Genomic DNA, 16,422 nt, shown 5'->3' on the forward strand with positions numbered 1-16,422 from the left:
CTTCAAAAAGAAGAGGCAGTCAGGAACTTTAGGAGCTTCAGGAAGGCCATATAGTCAAAGACTGCTGCGACAAATTCTGTTCTCCAAATCTTCAATATGCAGTTTAAGCTTCAAGATCTCCTGTTCTAATAAAGCATGTGTAGTGGACATATCCTGAGGAGAACTAGTTCCATTTGCACCATCCTACCTTCCATAACGATCATTCTGTCTTTAATCTACTACAGTTTCTCCTTGGGGGTACACATAAAAGGTTGTAAGCCTCTCACCTCATCAAGAATAGTATCCAAAATTGGATTATTTGGAGACTTAATTGGTGACAGAGGGTCATTTTTCACCCGCTTGGACTTCGTGGCTTTGTGATAGATGAGGTGGCATTTTACCTGTAAGTAAGCCACTAGCCAGCTTGACATGGTAGGTATTAGTGTGGCAAACCTTCTGAAAGGATTTTATTCTGCCCATGCAATATTCTTATGATGACCATGAAGCGAAAGTGAGCTCCAAGCAAATTATTTACACAATAAGACTTTGGAAATAGTCAAACATGCCCAGGCAGTAGAGACTTTTATACACACATGTAGCATGAAAATAAAGGAGGCATTAAATCAACAATAGTGACAGGGTCTCCTGAGTTGAGCACCTCAGTCGCAACCTGGAAGGAAAGCACAAAGTCTCACAAAACATGGTTCCAACTGTCAAACAGCATCAGTTGATAATGTCGCAGAATAAAGTAAGCATTTGTATAGTAAAGTAAAAAAAATTATGAATGGTGAGAGAGAGAGTCATTGGCCTTCTAGATAAGGAATATCATGGAGAAGAGGAAACAAGTAGTGAGTTGAATAAAAATACAACTGCTGCCAATCTGCGTCACTAAGCAATGCAAATATGTAGAGAGGCAAGATAGAGACAGTGAAATGTCAGAATGAAAACAAATTGCCATATTGTATTGCTGAATGCTCCTGAGAAGCCGACTGTACCTAATGAGATGAAGTAATTGCGAGCTGCGCACTGAGGAAATGGCAGCCGAAATGCAGTTGACTGTCACTGCACCCAGGAGTAGGGAAAATAAATAAAGAAACAACATCCAGAGTCTGTGAAATCAAGTTGCATCTGTAGGCATGAATGACGGCTGTAGAGAATGCAGTTGGAGTCTTTTCTTGAGAGAATAGGGCCCGCTGGACACGGGAGCTAACAGGTCCACCTCCTTCCTGCACTGCGTGGAAGCCACACCCCCTTCATGGATACTTGATCTAATCTTACATTCACACCATAGAAAGTTCAATGTGAACAAAACAATACAGCAATGGAAGAAAAAAAAGACTGCATGCTACAAAGCCTGTGAGGCGAGCATATATGTGATGGGGGGCAGGAGTGAGTGACAGAGATGGCATTCATTTTGTCTAAAAGGGCATTCTACATGGAATTGTAGCATAACTAAAACACATAATAAACACACGTCTACACATTGTAGAAATGTAGTTTCATTTGCAATCATGTTAATTCCATCTTTATATGTAAAATCAGGTGTGAAAAGATATGTTATTCATCATTGTTCAAGCACAAAATATAAACTCGTAAAATGATTCCACATGAAATGGGGTAGTCTGAGGGATCGGATAGAGTTTAACACATCCACATACTTTCCTTCAGCGGACTAACTAGTGAAATTCCTTCCTAAGGACTGATTGAGTGCATCACGTTTTGACTGTACTTTACTACTTTCCATCCCCTCCTACTCTATCTTCTCTCCATCACCAATTTGCAGGCAAGAGGGTGGGGAGAGGGACAGACAACACGTTAAAATGCAAAGAGAGAAACATGGAGCAGAAGCGAGAGAGAAGCGTCCCGCCACTGTCACACCCCCGCACAGCTAAGAGTCACTGCCGCCCACCAGATTACAAGTAATTTTGTGGTTAGGCAGGTAGCCTGGCAGTTTCCGTGATGTCGCCACTTTCAAAGGTGACGATGCCATTAAAAAAGGCACCACAATGGGAACGCCACACATATTCCTGCACAGCATTGACTGTAAAGTCCATGCCTTGAAGGAACTGGGGTGCATGCACACAGGGGGGCACATGTTGTGCTCCCTGCAGCATCCCCAGGCTGAGGGGGCACAGGGGGCCCCTAGGGCCCCCTTTGTTTTAGCACCACCAGCCTTTTTGTGGAGGAAAGACCTCCATAAAAATGTTGGTGGTCCTGAAACTTGTAATATCTATGGCAGTGCCGCTGCTGCACCACCTGCATCTTACAATAGCCATGACCCCCACACCACTGCCAGGGAATGGTGGTTCCCTTGTGGAGCTACCAACCCAATTATGTTAAGACCGCCCAATTCGTAAAAGGGCGGTCGGACCATCAGTGGGGCAGTGGCTGGACTGGCATTCCTCAAACCACCAGTCTTTTAATTAAGCCTTTAGTCTCCTGTGGAGTGCTTAAAACGAAAAGAATAGTGGTGCTTGATAAAGGTGCAGGGGTCTGACAAAAGTAAAGAAGTTTTTCTCCAGGGAAGGGCAAACACATGAAAAGGAAGGAAGGAAGCCTGCTTCCGGCTGGCGAAAAAGAAGCAAGCAAAAGAAATGCACAATATAGCTGTTGTGAGCCACTCACCTAAAACTCCAGGTGGTTTTGATGGGGCGACAACAGTTCGCAATTCCCTCTGAGGTCTAACCTTGGGTAGCAGTAACAGTATTAGCTAACCCAACGGGAGACCTCAAGGTGAAGGGGGTTTGGGAGACAGAAAACGAGATACCGGAAATTTCTAGGCGCTGGTCTATGTCATGGGTTGTTGGGTGACTGTACACACTGCTCGAGATGTAATCTGCTGGGCTAATGATTTCTCAGCATCTATCATGCAATGCTCTGTCTCCACTATACCAATGTTATATTGATCAAGGTCTGTGAAGGAGAATAGATAAATGTTATCAGCAACGTAACTCACAAGTGAATACAAGGCATTCCATTAAAACATATGGGATGCTAATCCTACCATAACATTACAAACACTCCTACAGATCCTTGAGCCAAGCGTGATATGGCTATCAATCTGGTGTGTCCATAAATTAAACAAGCAATTGTGAGAACAGAGCCCAGTATTCATTCCATGTCCATAACATTCACATTACTAGACATAATCATTTGGAAGAACAGAGTCCATTGTTCGTTCTGTCTCCGAGCAATGCAAAATGCCTCCTAATATGCAGTTCAGAGTCAACTTGAGAAGGTACCTTGTAATAGTTTTGGATGATTAAGGATAATGGTTGTCAAGTGCAAGTAGTCTATTGCAGATTATTATCTTTCAGATTCTCAAGAGTAAGAAAATGCTGTAACCTTTTCTACTGAAAGGTTGGAAGTGTTTCTGATTCTACTGAAGTGAGGTACCCGAAGCGGCAGAGTCCTTTCTCTCTTTTTGTCTTTCTGTGCAGGTACATCAGGATCCAGGAAGTCTAGAGAGGGTTCAGGACCTTCGAGCCGGAAGCCAACGAAGAGCACTGGTAGAGCAGTTGAGTGCTACTTGGAATGAGGCTAAGAACTTGTGTGTCAGCGGGAGCGGCATCTATGCTCCTTGGTGGAAGGTGTCTTATTGACATGCGTGATGTGGCGATGGCTCGGTAAATGAGGAGCCAGCCACACACCTGAACTGAATTTGGCAGTTTGGAAGTACTGCTTGTCAAAGCTGAGTGCTGTCCTTTTCATGCACCATGTGTATGTGAAAATGAAAACCTAACAGTTTATGTGTTGCTAGTTCACCTGCTATGCCACACAGGTATGCTGTGTGAGCTTGCCATTGCCATTAGGGAGACGAGTAATAGTATACACAGAAATGGACAAAAATGCATAACATAAGTGCACCATCTACCACTGCCACCAAGGAAAACAAGTAATTCATGGTATTAACATAATGAACCAACCAAACTATGGCATGTACACAATCAGAGAGTGTCTGTCAGAAGTCCCTGGACAAGCTGTCCTCAGGGATTACTAGATGCATTAGTGTGTGGCCATACGAGCATCAGGGTTTAAGAGACGCACTGTAGCATGTGTCGTTAAACGAGCTGCAGAATTCCTAACAATAGCCAACCAATGGTAAGCAATGGGCGGAGTCTAAAGCCACAGTATGGTAACAGCATGGCTGGCTTATGACAGTGCATGCCATGTATAATTCGTTTTGAACTCAAAAGGAAAGTGAGTCCGCCTTCCCGTAGGCCCCTGGTGGGGTTGAAGACCTAGAAAAAAAGTAGGGCGAGGTACACCTGATTATTTTTGTTCGATGAAAGGGCGAATGGGGAATTCAATAGGTTTCCTGAAAGAAACACAAAATAATGCAAGTAGACACTAACACTACCTCAAATGTATAATTGGATACTTTTCAAATGTAACTTCTTTAGAGGCTCAATGGCCCACATGCTGGAAAACAGGTCCCATTGAAATTAAATGTAAGTGAATTTCTATTACAGTTGCTGCTCTGCTTAACAAGGGTTCAGACTTGGCAGTTGTTGATCACAGCACTGCTTCCGGGCCCATTAAAATGGGTAATAATGAACATCTGTTATTCAGTGCCATGATGATTCAAGAGATGATTGAGTGCTTTTCAAATACATATGTTATGCTATGCCAAGCTAGCCTATGCTATGTTATATGATGCAATGTTATGTTCCTTTACGTTTTCCCAGTCTCTCCTTCCTTTCCATACTTAACCCTAGTACCCTTGTATAGAGAGCCTCAAAGCCTTTGGCCCAGCCATAAGGGTGCCTTGGTTAAAGGATATCAGGAAACCTTACCAAGTGATGTGCTTTAGTATGTCAAAATGATCTGTCACTTAACAAAATGGACATAAAACAAAGAAGGTCCATGCTAGATGAAAGAAACACATGCACAAATTATAGAATTCCCATAGCTATTAGATAATTCAATTTGCATCATTCAATATAGGTTAAAGCTTTTTAAAAACTCGCCCTAGCCCTAATTATTAGTGCAATATACAACTAACTTTAGAAATCGCTAATATATTATTATGAGGAGGAACTTAGGATGGCTGGGAGAAAATAGTGTACATCATGCAGCAATGTGCCAGATCTCAGGTGTTTTTTAAACAGGTTGCAGATGTTGAGTTGATGTCCTAATTTCTTTTCCAATAGCATCCCAAATTATGGAGGCAGAACAAAAGAACAAATGAATGCTTGAAGCACAGTTCTTGGGTCTGGCGTTAACCAAGACCTGTTGAGTGTACTAAAATTATATATATATTCACTGAAAAAACCATAGGTTTCACACCAGTTATAGTTAGCTGGACATTTTACTCATACAAAACCATTGAAATTCCCCCGTTATAGTTAGTTGTACTCACTATAACTCGCGCGCCCGCAATCCACTGCTGATGATGTCACATATTACATCATTCATGACATGGTCAGTGACATCACTGATGACATCACTGATGACATCTCAAATGACATCACTGATGACATCACTGATGACATCATCCATGTGACAATCCAATACACCTCATCACACACTAGTATAATCTTTCATCACTCACTATAAAATAGAAAGTGCCATATTTGAAACCATTGACACTCCAATAGAAATTTCTAAACACCCACTCAGTTATTCATTGAACTATCCACACATCTAATCACTTACCTATAGATTCAGTGTTATATGCAGTAAATAATCAACAGAACACTATCAAATATACTTATACGCCTATTTCAACATTACACATCAGCACACATTGTATTCACTTATAAAGACATCCTTCTGACTTATGCAAACAATTGATTATACTTACATTTACTCACCTACACACTTATACAAACACCACTTCATCTATTTATATAGATAGTAACTCACACTTAGTGTGTTATAAAATCACTATTACAAGTATACAGTTATCCATATAGTGACTCATACAATCACTAAGTCTTAGGCACACTTAATTAGATATAACTGTCACATAGACTGCCTTTTTTTCAAGCTTAATGGAGATGTACCATTGAGAGAAATATTTCATCACCACCACACCCATAAACATATACACTAACTGAAACAACTAATATAACATGTAGTCTTAACCTCATATACCTACTGAATGAACTATTCACACATTTTTTGGCAATCACACCCCCCCACCAAACCACATAGACATTCATTTATCCATACAAATACTCAGTTAAGAAACCAATAACAAATATAGTCTTTAACATAGCAATTAAGACAAAGCAATAAAGACTTTCACACAGTTTAGTAACTACACATTATATATAGTGAGACTCTACAAATTAGTCAAGGAAACAATCAATGACACTGTTACTAAATCCACCATCCACACATTTATATTAATATATCCACTCATTCTTCAATGCAAAGTAGTGTATTTATAATACATATTTAAATATCAAAGCAACCACATCCACTGGATGCTGTCTTCAGTAATGTCATTAGTGTTGTCATTTGAGATGTCATCAGTGATGTCATCAGTGATGTCACTGACCATGTTATGAATGATGTAATATGTGACATCATCAGCAGTGGATTGCGGGCGCGGGAGTTATAGTGAGTACAACTAACTATAACCAGGGAATTTGAATGGTTTTGTATGAGTAAAATGTCCAGCTAACAATAACTGGTGTGAAACCCATGTTTTTTTAGTGAAGTTCAAGGTTTTTTAAAAGCTAATTCGTAACGGCGTTCCCAGCAGCATCCACGGACTTGAGTAATTTATAGCATCCTCAAAGTCAGTCTTTCAAAAATTCCAAAGTATAGGACATGATAATCCAAATCCAAATGTTTCTCAAGAAAAGTCATAAACCGTGTCCGTGGGTCATATCTGCCCAACGCCGATATTCCGAACAATTGAAAATGACTTTTCTTGAGAAACATTTGGATTTGGATTATCATGTCCTATACTTTGGAATTTTTGAAAGACTGACTTTGAGGATGCTATGAATTACTCAAGTCTGCCCGAATTATGTGGGTAAAATTGATACCTAGTCACTTTGAATAAGAATGTACTTACGACTCGTCTAACATTTGGAAGAAATATCTAGTTATATGACAACAGAATACCGACTTAACTTGAAGGAAATAAGAACGCCCTGAAGAAAAGAAACGCGTCGGCTGGCTGAGGTACATAAACTTAAGGAAAATAAAAGCATTTGAATATACACCAAGATTCAGCGCTTCAATAAGGACTGTAAGTGATATGATTTGATTGGACTTGTTGTGCAAGTGGTGCTGTGCCAAACATTGGAATATTCTCTCCTACGCTCTACTACTCACTCTCTACTACTCCTCTACTCTCTAATACTCACTCTCTACTACTCATTCTCTACTGCTCTACTACTCTCTACTACTCTCTCACTACTACTCACTCCCTACTACTCACTATCTACTACTCTCTACTACTCAATCTCTACTACTCTCTGCTCTCTACTACTCACTCTCTACTACTTTCTCTCTACTATTCACTCTTTACTACTCACTCTCTACTACTCTCTACTACTCACTCTACTTCTTACTCTACTACTACTCACTCTTTAAAACTCTCTCTCTACTACTCTCTACTACTCACTCTGTACTACTCACTCTACTACTCACTACTACTCACTCTCTACTACTCTCTACTACTCACTCTCTACTACTCTCTCTCTACTACTCTCTACTACTCACTCAACTACTCACTCTCTACTACTCTCTACTATTCTCTCTCTCTGCTACTCACTCTCTACTACTCTCTACTACTCACTCCCTACTACTCTACTACTCACTCTTTACTACTCTCTACTACTCACTCTCTACTGCTCTCTACTACTCACTCTACTACTTAATCTCCACTACTATCTGCTACTCACTCTCTACTACTCACTCTCTACTACTCTCTACTACTCACACTACTATTCACTCTACTACTCTCTACTACTCACTCTCTGCTACTCTCTCTACTGCTCTCTACTACTCTCTACTACTCACTCTCTACTCTCTACTACTCACTCTCTACTCTCTACCTCTCTCTAATTCTCTCTCTACTAGTCTCTACCTCTCTACCTCTACCTCTCTACCTCTACCTCTCTACCTCTACCTCTCTACCTCTACACCTCTACCTCTACACCTCTACCTCTCTACCTCTCTCTACATGCACACATATACACATACATATATGTGTGTATATATATAAATACATACATATATAAACATATATAATCTGCATATCTATATAAATACAAATATAAATGCATGCATACATATACATATATGCATACATATGCATGTTATTTACATGAAAGTTTGAAAAACACTAATAAAAGCAAAGCTAAAAAGCCATCTCATTACATACAGAATGGCTTTAACTTAAACGAGGACGAGATCTATTGCATTTTCAATGCTTGTTTACTCTGGTTCCATCAAGAAGGCATTCAGATGTGTCACACATTTGCCATACATTCTGAATGTTAGCACTCTAGTTGCTCATTAGATCACTGTAGTAAAGCTACTGCTCACCAGGGAAGTCTGCTGCTGGTATTCAAAGTGCATGTTTCAGTCTGCATGTCAGAATTTTTTTAATGAAATAGAAGAGGATTTGAGAAGTCAAAATGTACCCTAATTTTTATTTCTTCAGCACTAATCATAATTTCTATGGCAAAATGAACCCCCTCATTTTGTTCCTTTGCAAGTTAAATGTTTTAAGTGTTACCACTTTATTCCAATCAAGATGACTTCCGGTGTGCCATACTTTTGTCATAAGTAATACTTTTAGCGCTCTAGTTGTTCTTTAGAACACTCTGGGACATTCTGTCATTGGGCTATACTTGGGCTACATCTGGGGGATATTTGTGCTACATTTGGGCTCTTTTGTCTCTGGTGGCCATCTTGGGAGACTTATTTGTTATGAAGTTTCCTAATTTCCTCATTTAGTACAGTCTCCTCAGTAGGAAATACTTTCAGTTTTCTACCTTGATTCCATCAAGAAGGCATTTAGATATGACACACATTTGCCATACATTCAGAATGTTAGCACGCTAGTTGTTTATTAGATCACTGTAGTAAAGCTACTGCTCGCCGGGGAAGTCTGCTGCTGGTATTGAAAGTGCATGTTTCAGTCTGCATGTCAGAAACTTTTAATGAAATAAAAGAGGATTTGAGAAGTCACTCAAAATGTGCCCTAATTTTTCTTTCTGAAGCACTAATCATACTTTCTATGGCAAAATGAACCCCCTCATTTTGTTCCTTTTTAAATTAAATGTTTTCAGACTTACCACTTCATTCCAATCAAGATGGCTTCTGGTGTGCCATACTTTTGTCATAAGTAAGACTATGAGCGATCTAGTTGTTCTTTAGAACTCTCTGGGACATTCTGTCATTGGGCTACACTTGGGCTACATCTGGGTGAAATTTGTGCTATAGTTGGGCTCTTTTGTCTCTGGTGGCCATCTTGGGAGACCACATGTCAGAATTTTTTAATGAAATAGAAGAGGATTTGAGAAGTCACTCAAAATGTGCCCTCATTTTTCTTTCTGCAGCACTAATCATACTTTCCATGGCAACATATACATCCTCATTTTGTTCCTTTTTAAATTAAATGTTTTAAGAGTTACCACTTTATTCCAATCAAGATGGCTTCAGGTGTGCAATACCTTAGTAATAAGTAGGACTGTTAGCGCTCTAGTTGTTCTTTAGAACACTCTAGGAAGCTGCAGTAGATCACAAAGGAATCAACTGACAGTCTCTGTCCTTGTTGGATGTACATGTTTTACTGAGAATGTCAGACTTCATTCTCACAAGAAAGATAATGTGAATTTACAGAAAATATGCTTTCAGTTTAGCTTATAGATCCCCTTCCAACCCACTGTGGGAAAAGCATGAGATAATAGTTTTCTTTCAAACATGATTCATGATATCCCAGCAGAAGGCTTTTTCAAATGGTAAAATCACCTTAGAACACACCACAATTCCTAAAATGAGTATGGCACCATCAATAAATGATTTATAATGTTACTAAAGTCCTAAACCCTTCTATTAACTGCAATGCTTTTTAATGATGTGCTATCATGTACATTGGTCCCAAGATGGCTGCCGACACTTCTTGGATGACGTGCTGACAGCCAATCAGATCTCACGACGAGATGTGTGGTTAGGCTCTGCCCAGATATATATATTTTTTTCTTTTGATTTTCTCAGGAACTACTGGAGGGATTTACACCATTTAACCAAAAGCGTGATCTGTGTACCAGACCGTACCATTTGCCCAAATTCGGTGTAATTCCGTTCAGCGGTTCGGGTTGTAGCTGTGTCTAATGGTACTATGGAATTTAACATGGGGAAAACATGTTTTGGGCCCCCCCTTTTTTCTCGGCCCCCGCCTGACAAATCTTCCCGAGACTTTCAGGGATGGAGCGGAGTGGAGCGGGCCATCTTATTTGAGAAATTTGCGAAGATTCAACAACCGGCGCCAAAGTTATTCCCAATAGAATGTTGCGGATTTTCTATGGAAACTAGGTCCTAACTATAACTACCTACTGGCGAACGCCATTTTGTGTTTCGGTGGAATTTAATCACAAGATGGAGGAAAAACAATGTGGGAAATGGGTATAAGGGGGCACAGGAGACATATCCTGACCCCCTAGGTTTTCTGAGGGTGGCTGAGGAGGCTCATATATGTTGGAATAAAAAAAAATTGAATTTTTCGCGCGGTTAGCTGCCGGTACGCGAACCGGGAAGCGAACATAAGTGAAAATTAGTGAAAAAAGGTACATTTGAAATTTGGAAAGAGTAATTATAGTTAAGGTAGCTCTGAAAAGAGCTTTTGTGTTCTGTGTAAGTTCTAGGTACTTATAAGTAGGTACCAATACACAGTCTTAAATTTTGTATGAAAACTCTGTTTCCCTCATCTGAGAAGTGCACACCATCTCCTCTGTAGATATCTTGCATGTAGTAACGCAAGTTATTGTTGTAGATGGCGCCCATTCCATGGTCTCTCATATAAGCTGAAACAGACTTATTTACATGCTTCCTCGCTTTCTCAATTTGTGGACAAAATTGATTGGACCACCTCCATTTTTGTTTTTGGCATATATTGGAATATACCAAGGCAGTTTGAGGAAAAAGTGCCATTAATTGCTCAAAGGTGTCCTTTAAGAGCATTTCCAGACCTACCCCAGTCAAAGTGCCCAAATCATTTCCTCCACAGTGCACTATTATGAGGTTAGGGTTTGGCAAATGCAAAAAGGTTTTCACCAATGGTATCAATTGGTGACATCTCAATCCTCTTTGCCCAATCCATTTGATATCCACATTTTGTAAATTGAGGTTGTGTAAATTTCTGTTATCAGCATACCTGTGAGCCCAGTGGATGTAGATATGTCCAAGAATCCAGACAGAAAACATGGTGAGAGGAGGTTCTGCTGCAGTCAGATGAAGTGTGGGAATGAAATGGCAGTTGAAACAGTAGGAGTTTGTAAAGAAAAAAAACTGTGGAGTTTCAGTGCTAATGGTTCATTAGCAGTGATTGGTGGATTTCCATTGCTGAAAACAGAAAGTTAGGGTGCATGGATGTGTTCTTTGAAAGATGCAATTTGAACGGTTAAGAAAAAATGATTTTAAGAAAGATTGCAGTGGATTAGCAGGTGTACTGAGAGTTCAGAGTTCATTTGAAACATTGTTGTGTGAACTTGTAAACATGAGAGGTCTGTCAGGAGGTAGTTGCTATGGAAAAAGGGCAGAAAGGGCAGAGGGGGGAAGGGTGTTGATTTGAAAAAAGTGAGGGAAGAGTTTTGAATGGGTGATATGAGAGATATGTGTGATGAATATCAGCATTTCTGTGCCTTTCTTGGTTGCAGCCTCTGGAGTGCATACCTTTTGCTCTGCTAAATAAAAATTGGTGTGTTTCTGAGACTGTTTTGAAATTCAAAAAGCATTTGCTAAGGTGAGATATGGTTCCTTTATTTTAGAAAGAGACTAGTATGCTTTTTGGAGAAAATAAGGAAGCCAGCTGTGCATTTAAAATGATGTTTTGTGTCAAGTGTTTGCATTATGTTTTCCAAGAAGATTTTGCATTCTTTTACAAATTGTAATTGTAGATAATGTGAAGTATTAGTACTGACAAGGTGTGCTTCTACATAGGAGCTGTGCTGGGTTTTCAAATTATGATCAGAAAATCGTTTTTAGGGAAAAGGAATGCTTTTTAAATTTATAAGAATTTATTTACTTGCGATGTGACTCCTGCAATGCATCGCTTTTGTGGAATAGATGCATGATGCATCTGTGCTGTTTTTGCCCCATGGTGCTCCACATTGTAAATGTTAAAAGCGATGCATAAGTGGTGCAAGGGCCTTGTAAATACACCCCTATGTGTGCATGGCCATTTTAAGTCACTTACCCCTGGTGCAAGGGCCTTCTAAATATGCCCTCATGTGTGCTTGGCAATTTTAAATCACTTACCTCTGGTGCAAGTTCCTTGTAAATACGCCGTCATGTGTGCTTGCACATTTCAAATCACTTCCCCCTGGTGCAAGGGCCTTGTAAATACGCCCCCATGTGTGCTTGGCCATTTCAAGTCACTTCCCCCTGATGCAAGGGCCTCTGAGACTGTTTTGAAATTCAAAAAGCATTTGGTAAGGTGAGATATGGTTCCTTTATTTTAGTATGCTTTTTGGAGAAAATAAGGAAGCCAGCTGCGCATTTAAAATGTTGTTTTGTGTCAAGTGTTTGCATTATGTTTTCCAAGAAGATTTTGCATTCTTTTACAAATTGTAATTGTAGATAATGTGAAGTACTAGTACTGACAAGGTGTGCTTCTACATAGGAGCTGTGCTGGGTTTTCAAATTATGATCAGAAAATCAGAACTTATTTTTATTATTTTTGTTGTTTTATATTTTTTTATTATTTTTCTGAACATTTTTTTAGTTTTTTTGTATTTTTTGAACGGTTTTATATTTTTTTTGGTTTTTTGGGGGGGGGGACGAAAATGATTCATTATAAAGTGCTCAACAGGAGAAACAAAACAAAAAGATAATTTATATTCTGGTGCGTTTTGTACATTGATGATTTTCAAAAGCTGTATTGATTAGAGTTATACTCCTCTCTCCATAGGTAATTAATTTGCCGCAAAAAATACAGGTAAATTTCATGTTCCCAAAGTTCATCTGTATATTTGGGACCGTCTCCCTCGCCTCTGGTCCCGTCACTGCCTCTTGATTGGATGTACTAACCACAGGTGGGGGGTTATTCTGCAGGTCACGTACTTGTGCAGCACTATAGTTTATAGGGTGCCATCTTTCCATATGCCGATGCATGGTATAAGTCCCATAGCTATATTTCTTTTCTGTCCCTCTGGACAGTTCATTTTGGCAGATCAGGCAGGTAAGGTACCGGGCATTTACCTTTTTTTTTCCTTTGGGAAATTAAAAAAATTGCCATATATAACTTTCTTTGGCATGGGACCTCCTTGGCTGTTCAGGTAAAAACCTATTGGTCACTTGCTCCTCTTCCTCTTCTTCCTCCTCTTGCTCAAGGATAACCTGAGGAGGTGGTCCTCTCTTCCTAGGAGGTGGTGGGGGTCCACCAGCTGCAGCAATCAATGAAGCCATTTCTAAGCAATGAAAATAGGTCTTTCTCTCATAAAAATGAAAGTCAGAGTGAGGAAAAAAGGTGGGGCTTTCATCATTTGGGAAAAAAAAATGTTCTAAACCAATGAAAAGTGTTATTTTTAGGTCATATGAACAAGCCTTACATCATTAGGAAACCAAAAGTAAAATGAACCAATGAAAAGTTTTATGAACAAGTCACATGACCTGTTATGCTTACGTTACGCGTCCCGCTACGCACCCGGAGCGCTTCCGGGGCACTGCGCTTCGCGCCTCGGTTCGCGCTCCGGAGCGCTTCCGGGTGCGCTAACGCGGCGCGTCATAAGACGCATTAGTGATATCATTGAGATGTCACCAGTGATGTCATCAGTGATGTCACTGACCATGTCATGAATGATGTAATATGTGACATCATCAGCAGTGGATTGCGGGTGCGCGATATATAGTTAGTGCAACTAACTATATATGCAAATTTCAATGGTTTTGTGCGAGCAAAATAAGGTTTTGTAAATGCTAATCCCTAACTATATATGGTCTATAACCTGTGGATTTTTCAGTGAATTTTTATGGTTTGTAAATGCTAATACCTAACTATATATGGTCTATAACCTATGGTTTTTTCAGTGAATATATATATATATACGCAACTTCTCCTCCTTACGGTAAAGAGAAACACAGGACACAGCAGGGCTTCTTTGGTTGTTTATAAGGGAGGCTTGCATGACCGGTTTCGGCATAATGCCTTTATCAAATGCTGCAGTTCCTTCAGTGTGTCACCCACTTGTAAATCTTTGTGGCAGGCTCCTCCTTTCCAAGTGGTAGTTGGCCCACCTGCACCTCGTTAGCACTGCTCGCATAATTCACTTAGGAACTACCAGTCCCATTATACCGCAAGTTGCTACTTCGGTGCAGGTAAGAGGGAAAACACACTAGAATTTAAAAATTAACAACTTTAGTGTCCCTTTCTTTCTTCACATCAGCCTCCGTGGATTTATTGATCTTTAGGACGCATGTACAGTGACAACGTCATTTCTCTCGGAGGTTACGATGGTGGGTCAAGGAAAATAATCCGATACCTCGGCTAACATCACAAAGTTACCATGTTGCCTTGACCACAAATCTGAAAGGATCCTGCGTAAGAGCCATAGGCAGCGCGATGAAATAAATGCAACTTCTCCTCCTTACGGTAAAGAGAAACACAGGACACAGCAGGGCTTCTTTGGTTGTTTATAAGGGAGGCTTGCATGACCAGTTTCGGTGTGATGCCTTTATCAAATGCTGCAGTTACTACAGTGTGTCACCCACTTGTAAATCTTTGTGGCAGGCTCTTCCTTCCCAAGTGGTAGTTGCCCCACCTGCACCGCGTGAGTGCTGCTCGCATAATTCACTTAGGAACTACCAGTCCCATAATACCGCAAATTTCAGTGAATATATATATATTCACTGAAAAAACATAGGTTTCAGCCAAGTTATAGTTAGGAATTAGCATTTAAAAAACCTTGCAAAATCACTGAAAAAAACATAGGTTTCACACATGTTATCGTTAGCTGGACATTTCACTCATACAAAACCATTGAAATACCCCTGTTATAGTTAGTTCAGCTAACTATACCTCGGGCGCCCGCAATGCACTGCTGATGACGTCACATATTACATCACTCATGAAATGGTCTGTGACATCACTGATGACATCACTGATGACATCATCCAGTGAATGTGTGTCTTTCTGAAAAATAAATATGTTTTATATATGTATAGCTAAAGGTCGATGGAAGAATAAATGTGTAAATAAGTTTCCTAATGGATGTTTTTTTTGTAAAAATGATTGTATAACATGTATTGGCGAGTAATGTTTAAATATTTAAATATCTGTATCAGTGTCTCACTTTGTGTATAAGTGACTGCCTGGGTTAGTGACTAGCTACATGAGTGTCGATATGGGTATTAGTTGCTTTTTAGAGTATCAGTATGAGTGTCTGTATGGTTTGGTGGGGGTATTACTTACCGCATAGATCCATGAATGGGTGACTCACTGTTTGTATGTGTTTTGAAGACAGCAAGTGTGCAGGAGTGTATGGGTAGATGACTGTGTGTATGGGTGTGTTAGTGAGTGAATGACTGTCTCAATAGTATCTTTATGAGTAACTACATATGTTTTAAACTAGTATATGTGAGTATTGATGTATGTAAGTGAGTATATGTGAGAGCGAGAGATTGTAAGAGTTCCTGTGTAAATAAGTATGTGTTTCTATAAGTGATTGTTTAAGAGAGTATGTATGTGTACGATTCTGTAGAAGTAAGTGTAGTGGTGGGTGTATAGCTGTATATGCAAGTAAATGGATGTTTATTTGCAAGTGTGAGTATGTGTGTGAGTAACTCTATAGATGAGTGTCATTGTGTAATAAGATGTATAGGTGTATGAGTACATATGATGAGTGAGTACATGTATGAGTGCCTATATAGAACTGTTAGTGAATGACTGGATGTGTATGTAGATTTTGGAGTTACTGAATAGGTTGTTCTAACTGGAATTGGTATCTCAATTTTTTCGAAAATTTTAGCTTCCATTTTTGAATGTGTGTATCAAGGGTTATATTACGCTGAGAGGAGGTCTGCCACTCTTTCACAAGGATGATGTCATCAGTGATGTCATTTGAGATGTCATCAGTGATGTCATCAGTGATGTCACTGACCATGACATGAGTGATGTAATATGTGACGTCATCAGCCGTGCATTGCGGGCGCGCGAGATATAGTTAGCTAAACTAACTATAACGGGGGAATATCCATGGTTTTGTATGAGTGAAATGTCCAGCTAACTATAACATGTGTGAAACCTATGGTTTT

Source organism: Lissotriton vulgaris, chromosome 8 (assembly GCF_964263255.1).
Source record: "Lissotriton vulgaris chromosome 8, aLisVul1.2, whole genome shotgun sequence".
Lineage (NCBI taxonomy): Eukaryota > Metazoa > Chordata > Amphibia > Caudata > Salamandridae > Lissotriton > Lissotriton vulgaris.